Source organism: Cherax quadricarinatus, chromosome 32, assembly GCF_038502225.1.
Source record: "Cherax quadricarinatus isolate ZL_2023a chromosome 32, ASM3850222v1, whole genome shotgun sequence".
NCBI classification, from domain to species: Eukaryota; Metazoa; Arthropoda; class Malacostraca; order Decapoda; family Parastacidae; genus Cherax; species Cherax quadricarinatus.
The window spans coordinates 33,823,334-33,845,500 of NC_091323.1; the positions used below are offsets into that span (position 1 = coordinate 33,823,334).

The following is a 22,167-nucleotide window of genomic DNA, read 5'->3' on the forward strand; positions in this document are numbered from 1 at the left end:
TGCCTTGGTGGTCTCCTGCTTGTGCTCGTGCAGTACGTTTGAAACGCGCTGCATGGGGCAGGTACCGGTACAATAGAACCACAGAGCGACTCCTTGATTTTAAACAGAAGCGTGCGATCGCTCGCCGTGTCATCCGTGACGCTAAACGCACTTGCTGGCGAGATTATGTCTCCACCATCACCTCTGCTTCCTCTATGAGTGCAGTCTGGAAAAAAGTACGAAAACTGAGTGGTAAATATTCTCCTGACCCGGCTCCTGTTCTGCGGGTTGCCGGTGTTGATATAGCAAACCCACTAGATGTTGCCAATGAAATTGGCAATCATCTGGTCCGTATTTCTCAGGGACTCCATCTATGCCCCTCATTTCTTTCCTCAAAGTCTGCCAGAGAGTTAGCACCCTTGGACTTTTCTTCTCTCAGAGAAGAACAGTATAATGTGCCTTTTACACTTCAAGAACTGGAGGCAACACTCTCAGCTTGTCGATCATCGGCAGCTGGGCCCGACGACATTCATATTCGTATGCTACAACATTTACATCAGTCAGCCCTTGCAGTCCTATTACGCCTTTACAATCTTATTTGGTCACAAGGAGTTCTTCCACAGCTGTGGAAATCCGCCATTGTTCTCCCTTTCCGCAAACCAGGCACTACGGGACATGAAACCTCCCACTATCGTCCCATTGCTCTTACCAGTGCAGTTTGCAAAGTAATGGAACGTCTAGTAAATAGACGTTTAGTGTGGTATTTAGAGACACACAACAGTCTCTCCACTCGTCAATATGGCTTTCGTAAGGGACGTTCTACCATAGACCCCTTACTGCGCTTGGATACGTATGTTCGTAATGCCTTTGCGAATAACCACTCAGTTATTGCCATATTTTTTGATCTTGAGAAGGCATATGACACAACTTGGAGGTATAATATTTTAGCCCAAGCCCACTCCTTAGGCCTTCGAGGCAATCTACCATCCTTCCTTAAGAACTTTTTAACTGACAGGCATTTCCGTGTTCGGGTTAATAATGTGCTCTCCCCGGACTTTATCCAAGCTGAAGGTGTCCCCCAGGGATGTGTTCTGAGCACAACACTTTTTCTCCTTGCTATTAATGATTTGGCCTCTAGTCTTCCATCAAATATTTGGTCATCACTCTATGTTGATGACTTCGCTATTGCCTGTGCAGGCGCTGACTGTCACCTCCTTACAGTTTCTCTCCAGCATGCAGTCGACCGTGTTTCCAATTGGGCCACCACACATGGGTTTAAATTTTCCAGCACTAAAACCCACCAAATCACTTTCACTAGACGCTCTGTCATCTCTGATCATCCTTTGTACCTCTATGGCTCACGTATCCCTGAACGTGATACAGTCAAGTTTCTGGGCCTCCTCTTTGATCGTAGGTTATCCTGGAAACCTCACATTACCTCTCTGAAGGCAACTTGTCACAGCCGGCTGAACCTTCTTAAAACCCTTGCTCATCTTTCGTGGGGAGCTGATCGTCGAACCCTCCTTCACCTACATTCCACCCTTATTTTATCGAAACTTGATTATGGTGACCAGATCTATTCAGCGGCATCTCCTGCTACTCTCTCTAGCCTTAACCCCATTCATCACCAAGGATTACGTTTATGCCTTGGTGCTTTTCGCTCTTCCCCTGTCGAAAGCCTCTATGCAGAAGCGAACGTTCCATCCTTATCCGATCGCCGTGATGCCCATTGCCTGCGCTACTATGTACGCTCTCATGATCTCCGCAATCCTTCCATTTATAGAATGGTCACTGATATTAGTAGACATTCTTTATTTGTTCGCCGCCCCTGCTTACTCCGTCCCTTCTCTCTTCGCCTTCATTCGCTCTTGTCTTCTCTTCAACTACCACCTTTCTATGTACATGTAGCATCACACTTTTCCCTACCCCCCTGGGAAGTTCCAGCTGTTCGAGTCTGTTCTTTCTCCCTCCCTTGCTCGAAAGCCCAACTGTCTACGGTCGCTTCCCGCTCTCTTTTTCTTGACCACTTTCACTCTCATTCTCATGCCATTGCTGTGTACACAGATGGCTCTAAGTCTTCTGACGGCGTAGGATTCGCAGCAGTGTTTCCGGACAGCGTCGTACAAGGGCATTTACTATCTTCAGCTAGTATTTTTACTGCTGAATTATATGCCATCCTTACAGCACTTATCCGTATTGCATCTATGCCTGTGTCATCATTTGTGGTTGTCTCAGACTCCCTTAGTGCTTTACAGGCTATACAAAAATTTGATACACCTCACCCCTTAGTCCTCCGTATCCAACTTTGGCTACGCCGCATCTTTACTAAGCATAAAGATATTGTTTTTTGTTGGGTCCCTGGTCATGTTGACGTACAGGGCAATGAACAGGCAGACACTGCTGCGCGGTCAGCAGTACATGACCTACCAGTTTCTTATAGAGGTATTCCATGTACGGACTATTTTGCTGTAATATCTTCCCACCTTCACACCCGTTGGCAACAACGTTGGTCTACTATGCTCGGCAACAAACTTCAGTCTATTAAACCGAGTATAGGTTACTGGCCGTCTTCTTATCACCAGTGTCGAGGTTGGGAGACTACTCTCTCCCGTCTTCGCATTGGCCATACTCGTCTTACTCATGGATATCTCATGGAGAGGCGTCTTGCTCCTCTCTGTGAGAATTGCCAAGCTCCATTATCAGTCAGCCACATTCTGTTGGACTGCCCACTTTATCAACGAGCACGCAGAATTTACCTCTGTCGTCGTCTTCGCCCCGCTGCTCTCTCTTTACCTTCCCTTCTCGCTGATGGACCCACCTTTCATCCGGACTCTCTCATTGACTTTTTGACAACGACTGACTTACTCCACAAATTTTGATACGTTCAGCCCTTTCTACTTGTATCTCTTGCTACCCTCTACCCCCGTACTATCCCCTGCCCCGCTGTTTTCTGTAACCTGCTGATCATCCCCCCTCCCTTCTGCCATCCAATTCCCTTGCTTCCTTCCCTACCCTGCAGCGCTGTATAGCCCTTGTGGCTTAGCGCTTCTTTTTGATTATAATAATAATGTAGCGTAAGGATAATGAAGCAGAATGAGCTTGGAAACCAATAGTAGATGACTCAGTATATCGATTATAGTCAAGATAACATCAGCTTAACCCGGCTATCTACTCAGGTAAATACACGCGCCCATTCATGACCCAACTGGCAGACACACGGGGCCGTGCCTAGAACTGAGGACAAGGAGGGAGGATGCTGGCTATTAAGAACACTCATTCTCTACCTTGTTTATGTCCTCGCACAGACGCGTGCACTCTCTCCTGCTTCCCTCACCCACTCATTTTCTCTTGCATTCATTCGTTTTCTTCACACCCACCTGCTCATTCTTTCTGTATTCTCACGCATTCTTTGTTCTATCTCCCTTCAGAGGGGTGCCTTAATAATAATAAAGCTTTCTTGATCCAACGAGAGCTAACCTCCCCTTCTTTGGATCAAATTTGATTATGTCGCCCTTGCTCTCTCCGGTCATTATGACCCATACGGGCTTAGCGCTTCCAAATGAATAATGTTTTCCACACATTCTCTTTCACCTACTTCATTAGAGCTGTCTTAATTAACGCTTGGTTCTTGATCCAATGAATTGGAGATCTACCCTTAGGTTGTAAATGGTACTGTGATACCGACAAATTCTGGGAAAGGATCGAACCTGATTGCCTCCCCTTCCTCAAGGCCCTTACGGTTTTAGCGCTTGGTTATGATTATAATAATCCCTCAAACGCTATACCGGTCCTAACGGGTTTAGCATTTCGTCCATCTTTCGCCCACCCTTCTGTACTCTTTTTCCATATTCTTTCTCGTCGCTCCTCTAGTTCTGTCCTTGTTCTTGATCACTGGTATAAGGTGGACGAATGCCGAAATGAACGTTGGAATCCAACTTTAGCATATAAGTTCAATAGCCAATATACTTATCGGAGGACGGGTTGAGTCGTGTGGGGAGGGAGAGTCAGCATGTGTACCTGAGAAGGGTGGAGGTGGAAAAAAATAAAATATGCAGTATAATGTGATCCTTTGTTGACTGTTTCGCCACACAGTGGGATTTATCAAGCCACAAACAGATTTGTTTGTGACTTGATAAAGCCACTGTGTGGGCGAAACGTAGTCAATAAAATTATTATAATAAAAAAGAAGCGCTAAACATACAAGGGTCATACAGCGTATTCAATGAAAGATCACATTATACGGCATTTGTGCTTATTTTTCCATCGTGTCGGTAGTTTACACAGTTTGTCTCCAAGAGTGGGGGTAGTTTGTGGGAAATGGGTCAACACGTGCGTGTGTACTTGTGGTGTAAGGGTATATTGGTGTGGATGATGTGAAAGTGTTGGAGTCGACACGTACGGATACCTGAGGGAATGGTTGTGTTGGTGTAAATGATTTATAGTTGCGTGTGAATGTGTGGGGAGGGGAAGGGGTTAAGACGTTCGCGAGCCTGAGGGAATGGCCCCTGCAGTCTTAATAGTGATTCATCACGGCGGTAATGATGCAGGATATTTGGTTAATTAGCTCTGGTGGGATTCCATTAGGGCGAGACTGTCTCCTCTCGTAAGGCTTCTGGATTTCCCTTGCAACAGTGAAGACAACAGTGTAGGCAGCTGTTATTTGCAGTTGCTCCGCTGACTGCGGACTGAAGTGTGTGGTTGCTAGGGTCGAGTGTGTAATGCGTTTGTGGGTTCTTAATTAGAAAGAAAATTTGTGTTGCAGTAGTTTAATTATTATTATCAAAAGGATGCGCTAAACTTACAGTAGTTTAATATACAATAATATAATAGCACTGTAGCTTTGTTTTAGAATGGCTCCAATTAAAATGACATGTTATAATAGGCAACGATGTTGTGGCAGCCTAAATTATATCCACGAGAAAGCTCCAGGGGATTGGAAGGTAATTGGATTCAATTCACGGAAAGGGAGGGTACCAGTACTTTTCATCATGACACCTTCCTTGATTGTGTGACGGGGGGGTTTAGCATCAATACATTGTTTTCAACACTCAGTTATGCACTTGTTGAGTGATTATATTGTACGTTTTCTGCAGAAATATAATGCAGAATATGTGTGTGTATATATTTCGTGCCGAATAGGTAAAACTGATCAATTAGCAAGAACTCATTTAAAATTAAGTCCTTTCTAAAATTTTCTCTTATACGTTTAAAGATATTTTTTTTTATTTATGTTAATGTAAAAATTAATAATTTTGTACGAAAAGAATCTTAGAAAACTTACCTAACCTTATAACAAGCACAATTTAATTTAGCCTAATCCAGCTAAATATATTTTAGATAAGTTTACAGTAATTTATTAAACAAACACAATGAAATATATATTTTTTTCGTTGTTTAGAATTATTTTTGCGAAATTATTGCATACACAAATTTTCGCTACCCTTATTCGGCTAGAATAGCATTGAAAGTTAAGACACATGTGCAACATCTGGAATTCTTTATTGTAGACGTTTCGCCATCCAGTGGCTTTATCAATACAGATTCTAGGACATAATAGGAAGACAGTAGAACTATATACAAAAGATGAGGTAATCAGTCCCTCGGCCTTGGAGTTAGTGTTCACAGCATCGTGGTGGAGGAGAATCTGGAGCAAAGACAAGAAGACTGGCGGTTATATAGGCGTCAGTGGATAGGGACGGGCAGCAGACGAGGGCAGTCACTGGTAGGCGGGATTCCCCAGTGGAAGTAGGTCCTTCCCAAAGAGATGGGTTAGTTGCAGCAGCCGTGAAGAAGGTCTTGTAGATGTCCTCTGAACCAAGATTCCATGATGTTGCAGTGTCTGACAAGTTGTGCAAGAAAGGTATAAAATACCGACAATATGTCGGTATTTTATACCTTTCTAGAATAGCATTGTTATTTATGCCAATATCGCAAGTTTTGCCTATTCGGAACGACATATTATATATAAAGAACAAGAAGGCACAATACCGTGACTGGAATAATACACAAATAACCCGCACTAAGGAGAGAGAAGCTTACAACGACGTTTCGGTCCTACTTGGACCATTTATAAAGTCACACTAACAGAAAAGATGGTAGGTATAAGGTTTGTCAGGAAACAGGACAAGTGTTTCCTGATGCGGGTCTTAGTCATATGACGACCTGCAGCTGGAGCTTTTGGTCGTCTGACCGAGGCCTTCCGCTGGCTTACCGGTCCACCTCTTTAAAAATTATTGTTAACAGAAAAAAGTGAGGTAGCCAGTATATATAGGCGAGGGGGACAAGGACGGGAATAAACTATATCAGTGGTTAGAGGTAATATTAAATATAAGCTGATTTATGATATATTTACTGTTCTTTAGTTTAAAAAGAAATGTTACGTTAATTTAGGTGAATTTCTTATCTAGGTTTGGTCCAAAAATAATATATATACATACATTTTCAGATAAAATAGGTTGGGGTCCACCTCTGGTGCAAATTGTGGGACCCATAACCTCGAAGAAGTGGATAAAAAGGCTTCGAGGAAGAATCTTTTAATTTCTTTCTGAAGCCATTTGAATATTCCACTTCCCCTACTTTTCAGCTAAAAAAATATATCAGTCTAAAATAAAATTTTGGAGAACCCCAGTTTTTAAAAGTTCGGCTTTATTGACCAATTCGGCATATTATTCACTACACAGCCAGGAACTGTGAATCGACCCCTGCAACCACAAATAGATGAGTACACACACAGTGAATCGACCCTGCAACTTCTTATAGTGAATACACACACTAACGAAGTGGAAGATCAGCTGTAGCCTCCATACCTGCCGCTACAGGTAATAAGCGCGAAGTATGGCCCTCGAGATCCTTCAAATGGTCAGCCTTGATGCTAAAGAACTCTTCATCCAAGAAATTTTAGTTCCTTGAATCGGATAAGATCCTCTTGCCTCCCATTCCCCAGACGTTGTAATGATTCCTCTATGAGCTTAATTATAATGTCGCTCTAAATTCCCCTCTTATATTTTCCAATTCTCTCGTTTGACTACTTTTAATTCTTATTTCTCGATTCATTCACACTGAAAGTGATATCTTATCAGCCTGGTTACTTTTCCTTGTAAAATTGCTTTTGGAGAATTCTAGTATAGAAAGTTTAGATGAAAGCCTAAATAACCATCTTTTATTCTCGTGAGAATTGATGTAATTTTGATATTACAGAATGTGGGAAGTGTGAATGTGTAATATGAAATGCATTCGAAAACCGCACATTTTGAAACCACCTGTATGATCGCAAGCCAGTTGAATGTTTAAAGACTTGGGAAGTAAGATACATGTGTGCACAGTATTAGGATAGTTTAACGAGGAAATGTGTTGCCATGAATGGCTTCAACCTGAAGCGTGTAGATGGAGTTACCATGTTACTCTGAAAAAATGGTAAGCAAATAGCGTGGGAGTACACCTGTGAATCTACAATGGCTGACACCTACCTACGATATTCAGAAGTTGTAGTGGGTTGTTGCCCTCAGTTTCAAGAAGACCCAGATCATCATATTCAAGGGCCTGGCATCGTGCTTTGACTTCGTTCCAGTAGGATCGGAGACGTTCAGAGAATGGTGCAGGTGTGCACTTTAGTTTCTGAAGGAGTTAGGTGACAAGACTCTCCAGAGAAATGAAGGAACCCTAAGCGACCAGTTTTCTTTTTAAGTGTGTGTGTTGCTGGTCACGCAGCCCGCATCAGGGGAGTGGACTGAAGCGCATGAAATATAGGCGCTGTGATAATGTTATTCTCACTCCAAATGCATTTCTCAAGTTTATGTATATAACATGAAAAATGCATTTGGAGTGAGAATAACTTGTATATCATAATGCAGATATATAATATATATATATATATATATATATATATATATATATATATATATATATATATATATATATATATATATATATATATATAATATGTCGTGCCGAATATGTAAAACTGGTCAATTAGCAAGAACTCATTTAAAATTAAGTCCTTTCTAAAATTTTCTCTTATACGTTTAAAGATATATTTTTTCATTAATGTTGATGTAAAAATTTATAATTTTGCACCAAAAGGAACTTAGAAAACTTACCTAACCTTATTATAAAAAGAACAATTTATTTTAGCCTAACCCAACAAAATATATTTTAAATGCGTTTACAATAATTTAGTACTAAACAGGCACAATCAAATATATTTTTTTCGTTAGGTTCAGAATGATTTTGGCGAAATTATTGCATACACAAATTTTGACTTGTTCTATATGGCAAGATGAGCGTTGCTATTTAAGCCAAGATCGCAAGTTCTGCCTATTCGGCACGACATATATATATATATATATATATATATATATATATATATATATATATATATATATATATATATATATATATATTATCGTCTCCTGGCAGTGAAGGCACCACACTCAGGAGATTTCCTGTTAGCTGTTCCCAATTCCTCCCTGGGCACCCGTCTCGACCCACAGGCCATTCAGATTGGTGTTGCTATTCGCCTAGCCGCCCCCATTCTCACCGAACATAGGTGTATTTGCGGCAGGGCGACAGCTGATCAATTCGGACTTCATGGTCTTGTGTGTCACACAGCAGAAGGGAAGTATGCCAGACATGAAGAGGTCAATGACATCATAAAGAGAAGCCTCGCCACAGCCCGTTGCCCAGCTCAACGGGAACCCCAAGTACAGAGGTCTGATGGAAGTCAAAAGCTTCCTGATGGAGCCACTATGCTACCCTGGAAGGATGGAAAGCAGATTGCCTGGGACTACACCTGTGCTGCTACATTGGCAGACACCTACTTGCCATACTCTGTAGTGGAAGGGGGTGGAGCTACCAACCACAGGGAGACCCAGAAGATCCGAAAATATGAAGACCTTCCCCCTTGCTATAACTTCATTCCAATAGGGTCGGAGATCCTTGGAGCATGGGGCAAGTGTGCTCTAAAGTTTCTCAAAGAGCTGGGTAAAAAGCTCATCATAGAAACCAAGGACCACAGGGCGACCAGCTTTCTCTTTCAAAGACTCAGTGTTGCGATCCAGAGAGGAAATGCCTGCAGCATTCTGGGCACGCGGCCCACCGCAGGGGAGCTGGACGAAGTATTCGAGATGTAGCTCTGAGTTACCTATGTTGTTTTACTTTCTGTTGTATTTTTGTGAATGTTTGGCCAATGTATTTTGTCTTTAAATAAAACATACTTGAAATATAGGGGGTGGTAGGAGAAAATTCTCAAACAGCTTCAGGGAAAACCTTGAGTTTTCCCTGAAGCAAGTTTATTCTTTTCTCTGAGGATGAGGGTCCCTGTGACAGTTCTAGAGGTGGTACCTCCCTATATTTTCTATTATAATATATATATATATATATATATATATATATATATATATATAGCAGTAAGCTTCGTCTAGATATGAAATTTTTCCGGTTAAGATCAGTTCCTCCTAGCTTGATTGCATTACTATTATAGATGACGTCATGACTGAAGAGCTGCTCTCCGGCAGACTGGCTGATTGACTGAAATTCCTCTCTCGCTTTCGCTTAACTTTTAAACTTTCATTATATATTTTATTCATCTGACGAATATTGTCTTGGGAAGTGTGTGGTCTTGCTCAGTTTTGCTCGGTGGCGAGGCTCTTGTAGCAAGACGTATCTATGCGGGGAAACGCTAAACCTGTGTGGGTCATAGAGCGTCTGGGGAATGGCAGATAATTAGGTCTAGTGTGGCTTTGTAAATGGTCCAAGTCGGACCGAAACGTCGTCGTAAGCTCCTCTCTCCTATGTGCGGGTTATTTGTGTATTGTTCCAGTTACGGTATTGTGACTTTGTTATTTAATTAGGTTTCGTTCAAGGAAATGAAGAGGAACTCCATTTTCTTGGACCATGAGCTCTTCTAACATCAAGGCGCCTGTTGAATGACATTTTAGCAAGAATAATCATTCGTTTGATACTCATTACATAGGCTCAGTAAAAATTGCATTGTGACTTTAGGCACTAATATGCAAAATTTTGGCGTGGAATTAGTAATTTATATATAAAAAACACGAGTTTAATGTAAATTGATTATTCTTTGCTTTTAGTGTTTGATACAAGACGTTGGGAAATGATTTTGGGAAGGTCACCTCTTAGAAAGCAATGATAATACCAGGGAAAGCGCAAAAAGGATTTGCACTGTAGATGAGTGAACACATTGCTTCCTGACAATAACAATGAGAGAATCCAGGAAAGTCCCCGATGGGGCGGGGAGAGGCGAAGAATAGCGCTGGAGAGGAGTGTCTGCAGTCGAAGAGGAAGAACCAGGCCTTTAACCCAGCAGCGGAGCACGTAATACTAGCAGGCAGTCGTCCAAGGAAGGTCTTGACGAGGGAGGTCAGCAGGCAGGGTTACAGGATAAGGCAGCACACGATGTTGATTGCAGTGATTAAGGTGGAGTAAGACGGGTTTGAATTTCTTGAAAATCAGTCTGGAGATGTGAGACAGCTCAATAGGGTTGGCTGTGTCGGATAAATCGATCTTGAGGAATTCCTGGACTTGTTTCGGCGAGAAGAGGTATGGTATTTCACTGGGAAACTTGACTGAGCCGTCACACAACCTTGTGTATAGTTCCTTGCAGAACATGAAACTATTGTTGCATGGAGGGGTGGAGAAAACAAGGGTGTCCCATTCCAGTCCCCGGTCTCCTACAGAAGAATCCGTAGGATCTGAAGGATCCTGGGTTGGCTGCATTGGTGAGGTGTTTATATACCATGCAGTAAAGAACTTTAGATGGAGTGCCGTCTGGGAGTAGAGTTGTCGGTGATGAGTGCCTACTTGAGTAAGTTGAAGAATCTTAGTGGTGTCGACCTGGAGAAGTTTATCTTCGAGTCTTCTTGATTTTTCTTTGCTATTATTTACTTTCTCAGAGGGCATTACGCCTCAAGAGTGCGATAGTTGCTCTTGCAGTTAAGTCCTATTGGAAGTGCAGTCGTGTTGCAGGTTATAAAATCGTGGCTTGTCCACAGAGGTCCAGGGCTTTTGGTCCTCAATAGAAGCCTTGAAATTGTCGATGGAGGGCCGTGATGATCCTGTCCGGCCTTTTGAGGAAGATGGATTTCTTCGTCCTCGGGATTTGAGAAGATAGAACTGAAAATCCTCAGTACTTGAGGGTCTTGGTGTTAGTTTAACATCTTTATTATGCACCCCACACCCATCCTGTGGGCGGTAGTCAAAGGATTACAGAGGCACATAATAGGTCCAGGGACTGGGCCGCAAAGTTTTGATTGCTGAACAAGTTACATAACATAGTAAAGAAGGAATATTGCAGTAGGCCTACTGGCCCATGCGAGGCAGGTCCAAGTCACCTCCCGGCTTAAACCAATGATCCACCTAATCAGGTCAGGTCACATCCACTTTAGGAAAGAGTACAGCATCAGACCTGCTAGCACAAGCTAGTCAGGCCCAACTCACACCCACCCACATCCACTCTTGTGTTTATCCAACCTATTTTTAAAACTACAAAAGTTTTAGCTTCTATGACGGTACTCGGGAGTTTGATCCACTCATCCACAACTCTATTGCCAAACCTGAATCTGACTTTTCCCAACTTAAAACCATTGCTTCGAGTCCTGTCTTGGCTAGATATTTTTAGTACGCTATTTACATTCCCTTTATTTATTCCTGTTTTCCATTTATACACCTCAGTCTTATCCCCCCTAATTCTACGCATTTCTAGAGTGCAGATTCAGGGCCCTCAGTCTATCTTCAGGGAAGATTTCTGATATATGGGATCAACTTTGTCATCCTCCTTTGTACGTTTTCCAGTGCATTTATATCCATTCTGTAATACGGTGACCAGAACTGTGCAGCATAATCTAAATGAGGCCTAACCAAAGATATGTGGAGTTGAAGAACAATCTGAGTACTCCTATTATTTATGCTCCTTGATATGAAGCCAAGGATTCTGTTCGTTTTATTGCGAACACTTATGCACTGTTGTCTTGGTTTTAGATTACTGCTAACCAGACCTCCCAACTTCTTTTCGCGGTCAGTAATATTAAGATCTACATTATTTAGTTTATATGTGGCATGGTTATTTTCCTGTCCAGCATTTAGAACTTTGCATTTGTTGTATTAAATTGCATCTACCACTTCTCCGAGCACTGTATCAGTCTATTCAAATCTTCCTGGAGTGTTCTGATGTCCTCATTAGAGTGAATTAGGCGACCTATTTTGGTGTCATCAGCAAACTTGCTTATGTTGCTATTCCCTCATCAATGTCATTTATATAAATTGTGAACAACAAAGTGCCCAACACTGACCCCTGTGGAACACCCCCTCGTGACGCGCCCCCACTCTGATTGCTCCCCATTGATGCCTTTTCTTCAGAGCAGCCCCAAGGGCAACGTTAGTGGAGTCATTTATTACGCCACTGTCGGGTTTTTTCACACGACACAACTGCATCGTGGAAGAGCAGGGATGACGATTCTTGAGGCGAAGGTTACCATCCCCAACGGGGATCAAAGGGAGACTTGTGACGCTTGCAACAGCGTCAACCTGTTTCTACACCTAGGGTAGCTAGCTGCATACATCAACCTGTTTCTACACCTAGTGTAGCAAGCTTCATACATCAACCTGTTTCTACACCTAGGGTAGCAAGCTTCATACATCAACCTGTTTCTACAGCAAGGGCAACCGGTTTCACACTACTTGCCCTTCCCGCATCCTTTAAATTTTACTGAATTTCTAAAACTTATTTTCGGTTAGATTTGGTTAAGATATATAAGCATTTACAGCATCTGGCAGCGCGAGGCTTGTGATGAAGTTTCTATGCGCATTATTACATGCACACATTAACAGATGTGGTGGAAAGGGTGAGAGCTCTCACTTTATTCACTAAATATACAATACATATACTAGCTGTTTATTATGTACCGGTGGAGACCAAACGGACTACGTGTGTGAACTGTATAAACAAAGAACGGGGAGTTGGAAGAGTTACAAACTATAAGCAGTATGGAAACCGTCTATGTGGCGGATTCACAGTTTTGAAGCTGTTATCTTGCCCCAGCTCATTGCAAAGGCCATCCCTATTTAAGGCATGTTACCACTCCGCAGAATGCCATCTACTACAGTCACCTAGCACCTAGTTATATGATAACTAAGTGAACAGGAACAGCAGATGTAAGGAGGCATGCCCTTACGTCACTCCAAGCTATAATAAAGCCCGTAGGTTAAAAACAGACGCTCTACTATGCTACAGGACTTGCTACACAGGAGAACATAACGCTTGATAATATGAGACATCTGAGGCAGCGTCTTGTAAGGCAATCCTATTCAGCGCTTGCTCTGTTGAGAAAGTTGCAGGTTGTGCTAACACGGACAGCCTTCCAGCCACAAAAACACAATACCTCATTATTATTATTATTATTATTATTATTATTATTATTATTATTATTATTATTATTATTATCTATTCATTAGAAAGACTGCACCCGTTAATGGAGTCGTACAGCGCCTGAGAAATGGTAGTTAATCAGGGTTTATCCGAGGAGTGTGAATATCTATAATTTCTAAAGGTTTAGGGCTAAATTTGAGTTTATTATTATTATTATTATTATTGTTATTATTATTATTCCCAGATCAAGAGCCCTTCACCGACATCTAGGCACCTTGAAGGATCCTCAATATTAACTGAGAATGTAAAAGCACGCGCACTGCGGTAGGCCTGTCGGCCTATGCAAGGCAGTTTTTGCTTTCATCCTTTTTCACTGCATGTATCTGTCTAGCCTATTTAAAAACGCTATTTAGTGACGCTACTGGGCGGATTGTTACAATCATCTACAACTCTAAATCTTATATCCATTAAAATTTATTTTGACCCTAGTGGGTTTATCGCTTGGTTTTGATTATAATATAAATCTGTGTTCAATCCATTGTTGCAAATGCTGTTGCTGTTAGATGTTTTCATCACCTTTTGTACAAGCCCTTGAAACCTATTGTGAATTAGTTCATTTTTTGTTAATTTGCGTCTTGAAGAGAGTGCAAGTTTACCTCTCATATTTTCGTAAGGTCCCCATTCAGAGGATTACCTTTATTATTCTCTGCATATTTTATAGCGTATTTATGTTCATTCTTAATGTAGAGATCAGGGCTGTTCCGCATAATTTAAATGAAACCTTTCCGATAATATAGAGTTGTCGTTTAAGAAGCCACGTAGCCTATTAACTTCTTTGTGAACAATTATACAGTGGTGCCTCAGATTCAGAGTTCTGCTTTTACAACACAACTTAGTACCACGAGTCATTACTTTCTTCATCAGTTTTCTGTGTAGAACTTCGTCATAAAAAAATATGTTTTAGCTTATTCCTGGCCCTTCTGTGGTATGACTTTTGTTGATGATACTCTTCGTTCGCTGAACATTGGTCAAGCAGATTATTCTCTGGTTGGTTTAGCCACAAACTGGTACCAGATGTTTCGCAGAATCTTACTTAAAAATATAATCGTCTGAAATTAAAATCGCTTATGATTATACTGTTTTCTAGAGCCTTTAATAACTTCGACCCAGAGTAGTTTACCATAATTACATAAAGGGGCTGTAGAGTACACTTAATGTCGCCTATTTATGTCCTTCAAGAAACTATTAAGAAACAGAATCACTGGTTGGTCTTTTATTCTTTTATGTATCTATTTACGTTCTGTATAAATTGGCCGAATTTATGGGGGCCTCTAATGAAGTGTAATTTAAAGCTCGCTGTTGACATTTGCCTAGTACCCCGACATATTTCCACTAGTTGACGTCAACCTGGTATTGATTATCCGGGATTTTCTGATATATTTACATTACGCACTGGAGGAAATTCGTGATCTTTGATACATTGTGCCATTGTATTCATGTTTATGTTTTTCTGTAAATGTATTCTGTTTATTAATAAATGTTCACATAGAATATCAAATATAGGGGGTGGTAGAAGAAAATATTCAAACAGCTCCGGGGAGAACCTTGAGTTTTCCCTGAGGTACGTTTGTTGTCTTCTCTTAGGATGAGGGTCCCCATCCAGCCATAGTGGTGGTACTTCCCTATATATATATATATATATATATATATATATATATATATATATATATATATATATATATATATATATATATATATATATATATATATATATATATATAAATTGTTGCCGGATAAAGACATTTACCCGTAATCTTGAGATAATGGTTATCCTCTAATAAGATTGTAATCGCGTATACTGTACAATATTGATCAAGAATTTATTAACTGACAGTGAGGCGAGGGAGGGGGGATGGGGTAGGCCCAACTTGTGTTTTTATGTTCGTGTATTTGTATGTGCTTGCTTGACTAAGTGACTGTTTACTTGCTTGTATGTCGACCTACATGTTTGCTTGTTTGCCTGCCTGCCTGCCTGCCTGCCTGCCTACATGTTTTCTGTCATGCATGATTACCTCAGTAGTTTGTCTTCCGTCATTGGCTTGTGTTATAAAATTCTGAGACTGCGTACATGTTGGCGAGTCTTTAATTAATCTTTTACTTGTTAACAAGAAAATTTACTGAAGATGCACTTAGCTGGTTAAAAATTTGTCAGGTTCGAAACTTATCGACGGCATATAGTTAATTCTTGAAATAGCGATTAATATAGAGTTACCGTTTTGAACTTTCGAGACAGGACACTTAGTTGTGGGGAATGGGGCAGTAAGGTGCCAACCAACTTACCTTGTGTTGATATATTTTATATATACTGTAGACTACATGTCTACATCAGGTAGAACAAGCAAAATCAACAGACTGAATTTAGGACTTGTATAATCCATACAGGTTTAATTATTATTTAAATATAGTAATAATACTGAATTTGTGTGACTGACTCGGCGCTCAGAAACGTAAACAACCTATAAGGTTCGGTTATTGGTCTCGATGCTCAGAAACCTAACCTATGAAATCCGGATATCCGACTCAGCGCTTAAAAGCATTAACATACTGAATCTGGTTAGCTGACTCCAGTATTCAAGAACGTAACCAACAGTAACTTGAAGACCGGGTATACAGTTCTGCTCTGACTGTAAACGACATATGGATTCCGGATATCCGTAAACAGTATGCTGAATTTTGATACTAGATCCGTGGAGAACATAATGAATCCCGGACTACGTGGTGCTATGCAAATGTTAGTTGCTGGTTGTCAAAGGCACTGATTGATAGATACTTAACCTGTATTAAGTATATCAAGGATGTGAGAAATCACGAAAGCTCTTGGAATTTCACTTATTTTTTCACAGTGGTTCTTCATTTTGTGATATCACCTGTTTATTGTGATCTTATTGCCTCGGGGAAGTGGATAAATAGGCTTCGAGGAAAAATATTTGTTTCTTCCTGAAGCCACTTCTATTATCGTGTTTAGCCACAAAGGAATCCCGCCTCTACTCTTTGTCTAAGTGCTGTATGACCCTGGTGGGTTTAGCTCTTCGCTTTGATTATAATAATAATAATACTCTTTGCCCTGCGTAACGCCACACCAGCTTACTGCTATAAATACACAGCAATCTAAAAAAAAAATTGGTTTAGCGCTTTTTTTATTATAATTTTTTTGCTCTGGGAAACTTGTCCTGACTCATGAAATCGTAATGACACGAATACAAACAGTGGCTAACGCGACGGTCTGGAGTTTTGAGACTGACCGCGGGTTCAAATCCCACCCGTGGTATAGTTTACACTTGTCCTCTACTCGGCTCGCTGAGCGATCGGTCGGGACGCCAAACATAAGCTCTTGTCACCCTCCCCCCTCCGTAATGGCAACGAGTAGTTGGGTAACATGGCTGGAAATTAGCAATGGAGGATCGAGGCTCCACTGAATATGCTGGGTAACCCACACGGGTTTGGATCTTCACATAAATGTTGATTCCTACGGCCGCGCCTCTCCAGGGAGGTTCCTTGATGCCGATGAGGGGAAGGCTATTGGATCGAACCTGAATGCCTCCCGGGCACTTATTATAACCCCTATAAGTTTAATTGACCATTGTGGGGTTTAGCATTTAGCTTTGATTGTAATAATAATATAGGTTTATTGCTTCCCCCTGATTATTAAAATCCTTCCCAGGATACAGAGAAGCAAGGTTCAACACTGTGTCAGATATGGTGGCCCTTTAACCCCCTTACATGAACAGCATATAAAATTCAAGTATTGGATTTGGAACCAGGATGTCAGCATCAGGGGTCAAGAAGGTAAAAAACAAACAAACAAACAAAAAAAATATTGAATATGGATGTCTGACTCGGCGCTCAAGAACTCAGGGCAACATTTTAAATCCGGATATGTGACTCAACGCTCAAGAACGTCAACGACAACATACCGAATCCGGATGTGACCGCGTTCAAGAGCGTGAGCAATATATGGAATCCTTATATTGAGTTCTACTAAATTCATTATTATTATTTTAATCAGGGAAGCCCAAAACCCGTAAGGGTTATACAGTGCCCGGGAAATGGGAAGAAATGAGATTAGATACAAGAAGAAGGGGGATAGATCACTTACCTGGATCACGAGCCCTTCAGCAACAAGATTCGACAGCATTACAATGAGGTGCTTAGAGCATTCCACATCAAATCTTCCAATGATGTTTTCCAGTACTCCCAAGTCTTCTAAGTATGTTCTGTACTGTTATTCTACTTCACTGAATTTTTTACACTACGTTAAACCCCCCTTGCGTTATTGTTACTAACAGTCCCATAAATGCCAGGGACATTGGTTCTGAGTCTTCAAAAAATACGGGAATATTATCTTTAATTCGGCCAGGAAGTTCAATGCTTTTTTGGCCTTGTGCTGGAAGACAGCACTGCAGTCAGAGAAGGTGAAACCGAATGGTCCACACACTCAGAAATACAACAAAACCAGACTGTATTTTTGTATCATATCCACTGTCTTCAGCATTTCTAGCAAGACAGCTATTGAATGAATTACGTTGAATGTAGTCTTGGAGCAAAATTAAAAGTTAAGAAAGTAAGTTAATTTACAAAAAAAAAAAATATCAATAAGTTTTTTTTTTTTTAACAAAATAGACAGGCATTTCGTCGTATTTAATTCAGTCAATTTAAAAAAGTTGGACATGTGTGGTGTATTGGGGAGCAGCAGTAACGCATAGTGACGCCAGATTGATCATTCAGGTTAAGGTCGCTGCATCAGAGGCTGAGGACCTCGTGTAATGAGCACATTCGTAACCCAATGTGAAGGCCTTAACCTGTGTTCCACAGCCAAACTCCACCGCTTCTGTAACACCCGCCGCCACTACTCCCATGCACCACGATGGAATACTCATTACCATGGAATTATGCAAAGCCTTGTAATTAGTATTCTGTTGGGAAACTTGCATCCCACCCCAAAAAATGGGATACAGGATCAGGTTTTGATTAAAGGTGGCGGCACTAGTCATGGTAATTCTCCTAGCATAGTATGGAAATATTGGGATTGGGATTCTCCAGTTCGGATAGCGCTGTAGGGTACAAACGTTGTTTTTGTGGCTTTAAAAAAAATGCTGTGGGCAGAGTGATGCACTAAGCTAGCCAGCGCTGTATGACCCTGGTGGTTTAGTGCTTAGTGTTGATTATAATATAATAATAATAACAATAAGTTAGTGGGTGAGAGGTAGGGATAGGATGTATTGAATTTTGTGGTTATTTGAAGTATTTGGCTGGGTTGTGTTTAGTGCTTAGTTTTGATTATAGTAATGGCGACTTGTGCAAAATTGTATTTGAGTTTGTGTTTTGTTAATCGACAAGTATGGAGAGAAAAAAACACAATATGCGAATAATCTTTTTTCGCTCTAGTTTTATCAAGTCATCTTATGAAGTTTAGGAATTAATATTTTTAATTGTCCCATTCTGGTTTAGCACTCAACTTGGTTATATTATTAATTTCTCTATAGATGTGTATTCGATATATTAAGCAACATCTGTATGTTTATAATTACTGCACTAGCCTAGTCTTCAAATAATACCTATATTATATATACATAAATCAAGCATTATAGCACAACGCACTACGTCACATATTTAATTTTTTTTTATAACATAATTTGTTTAGGCAAGTTTTTGAGGTTTAAGTTCTGGAGAGACCACTAGCAGTCAGGAGAAACAAGGCAGTTTGGAGGTAGTCTTGAAAGTCGTTGTTTCTTTCGACTAAATCTGTCAGGATCGGTGAGAGTGGGGAATGGACCACCTTGTTAGTTGCAATGTTTTGTTATAATGGGACAGACCTCCGTGTGGTTTGTCAGGAAACAGGACAAGTGTTTCTTGATGCGGGTCTTAGTCATATGACCCGCAGCTGGAGCTTGTGTCGTCTGACCGAGGCCTTCCGCTGGCTTACCCCTCCACCCCTTTAAAAATTATAGTTACATAACTTAATCGTATATATACCCCGTGTGGGTTACACTCCTCACAGAGAGGTCGATACCATAACTTTCGGGCATTTAAAAGGAAGAAATTAATGAATTTGCTGTCATCGCAGCCCGTCATCATTTTGTATCCTATGTTTGCCTCTGCATTACTTGGCGTCAGTTTCCGAACTTTCCTTGTACAGTAAGCTCTTATAATTGCTCTTCTATGTAGTGCTGTCTCCAGCAACAACAGCCTGGTTGAACAGGCTAGCACCAGACGAGCCTGGCCCATGGCTAGGCTCGAAACTCATCAAAGGTATATCAGAGGTAACCAATACTGAGTGGAAAACCTTTGTCAGTACGCTCTCTACCATTTTAAATGCACATTTTCAATCGCATTTACATAAAATTACCATATATAGTATCTTGATAAGAGAGCCTACTATATACAGGTTTGTTTTAAATTTTATATTGAGGTAGGTTACATAAGCCTATAAATAAATTTTATGTATTTAATACAAAAACATACCAAAACAGATGCGATACTTGTGATTGAGGGATGTCTGCGCGAATATACTGTGCCCAGTGTCAAGTCTGCATGCTATTAATATAATGACACAGTGCTCCATTTTATGCTCTTACATGTGGGTGCATATCTTAAATCCAGCCAAGGTGACTTGTTTAGAAGGTTGCCACACGTACAATATCTTTGACCACCACTTGATGTTGCAGTTATCTGTCAGGGGGAAAATCTGACGCGGTGTTTTGCCATATCCGTTAAGTGGTCCCAGCTCTCTGGTGGGTTACAGCAGCAACCTCTGCTGAACACACTGATCACTTGCTGCTGCTTCTCCTGGTGTAGTGCTGCTGCTGTTGCTGCTTGCAACAAGTGTCATATTGGTCGTACATATGTCTGTCAGCCTAATTATCAGTAGTCTTACTACCTTGTGTAATGGAATATGACAAGGGGGAAAATAAATTGTTTTGGGGAAGAAATACATTGGTGATATATCCAGTTTTACTAAAAATAAGGTCCTACTTCAGGTTACCCTATTTGGTTTTTTCTTAACCTTATCCTACCGACGCCTTACACCACACGTCATTAATTCTCAAACATAAACTACGACTGTTTCTCTAGTCCTGCTACAATTATTATTCCATAATCATTACTACTAATATTGCTACTACTACTATATAAATATTTTATCCTTTATTCTTCTATGCCATATCGTTCGCCTTGTCGTACCCCTCTCCTCTCTACCTCTCCACCCTCTCATTTGTATTCAGAAGTGTGCCCAATATGCAGTGAGATGCGGGGTTTTAAGGCGAGAAATAGCCAACAGAGACGCTAGCTGTCTGAGTGGGGCGAGTTAGAGGTATCGTGTGGGATCTTTCTGGTGTTGGGGGATCTGCCTTTCTTTGGCTCCTTGGCTAGTTAAGAAACATGACGGGAGGGCTGTAGCTTTCTCTGGGTCCTTGACTAGTTAAGAAACATGGTGGGAGGGCTGTAGCTTTCTCTGGCTCCTTGGCTAGTTAAGGAACGTGGGAGGGCTGTAGCTTTCTCTGGCTCCTTAGCTAGTTAAGGTTTTAACTTCCTCGATGCCACGATAGTAGAAACATCCGTCGTCAAGGTCACAGCGTACTTCGCAGGACCGGCTCATTTCCTGTGCTATGTAGAAACAATTTGCATTCTTGAGGAGCCAGCCTAAATCACTTTTTTTTCTCTTTCCTCTCCTCCCTCCCTCCTTCCTCTTTTCTGTCCCCTTCCTCTTCCTACTTTTTCCTCCTTCATCTTCCTCTTCCTCCTACCTTTGTCTATTCTTAGGAGAAAGGATAAGGCAGGGCAAAGGATGAGTGACCATGCCTAGCTTGGTAGGGAAGAGTAGTAGTACTATCCTTGGATAGGGCCAAGTCTAGTCTGGTAAGAAAGAGTAATAGTGTTATCCTCGGATAAGGCTCTGGGTGTTGGTATATTGCTGGGACCTCACGTTGCTTCTGGGAGGATGAGAGCCTCTTCCAGCTGGGTTATGGCTGCGGTATTGCTCATAGCTCTGAGTGATAGAGGTGTTGCTTATTGCCAGTGGTGGTGGAGGGGTTCTGACGGGTGGGGGGGTGCTACTGCTAGTAGTAGTAGTTGTGGTGGTGGTGTTGGTGGTTGGTGCTAGTGATGTGTGTTATGCTTCTGTTGCTAGTAGTAGTGGTAGCGGTGAGTACTAGTGGAGGTGGTGATGATGCTGGGAATGAGGCTGTGATGTTGATTTTGCTTTTAGTAGTAATGGTTTTGCTGGTGTTACTGGTGGTGTTCCCTCCCTCAGAATCCCTGAAACCCTCACATTCCTCCCTCGTGACATAGCTGCAGGTGTATATAATATTTTAAATGGATAATTGTACAAGTAATCTCGTATAATTTGACTTAAGTTGTGAAGAGGTGAGCAGATAATTGATTGTTTTGTTGGCGCACCGTGATAAATGTGAGATATATTGAATTATAAGGTTGTATATTGTATTAATGGAAAACAAAAAGCTACCTGGTTTGCGTATATTTTACTGCATTGCTCAGCGAGGGTCGTGCAATAAATTTGTTGTTTGCAAACGCCGATCTCCAGTTCTTAGGCCAAGCAGACGACGATCAGCGCTTGGGCATCGAGCTTTCCCCGCACAAAACTCCATTGGAGTTTTGTGCAGATTGGTGAGTGCGGCGCTTTGTAATAGTATGGTGCTTACTGTAGTGTGACCTCTACACCAGCCAGGAGGTCAAAGTCCTGACTAGTTTGACCAGCCAGGTCAGAGTCTTGACTAGTTTGACCAGCCAGG

The 22,167-nt window shown here is 41.3% G+C and overlaps 1 protein-coding gene across 4 annotated transcripts in view; it reads left to right on the top strand.

The window, feature by feature from the left end:
• LOC138853517 (uncharacterized) overlaps positions 1–22,167 on the top strand; it is a 123,104-nt gene that overhangs the window by 13,698 nt on the left and 87,239 nt on the right. Inside the window, exon 1 of one of the 4 annotated variants that reach the window (XM_070090632.1) lies at positions 4,686–4,919. The exons of the other annotated variants lie outside the window; for them this stretch is intronic. The gene's annotated coding sequence lies outside the window, so the exon portion shown is untranslated. Of the gene's footprint in view, positions 1–4,685; positions 4,920–22,167 lie in introns of those variants that run through there. 4 annotated transcript variants of the gene reach the window in all.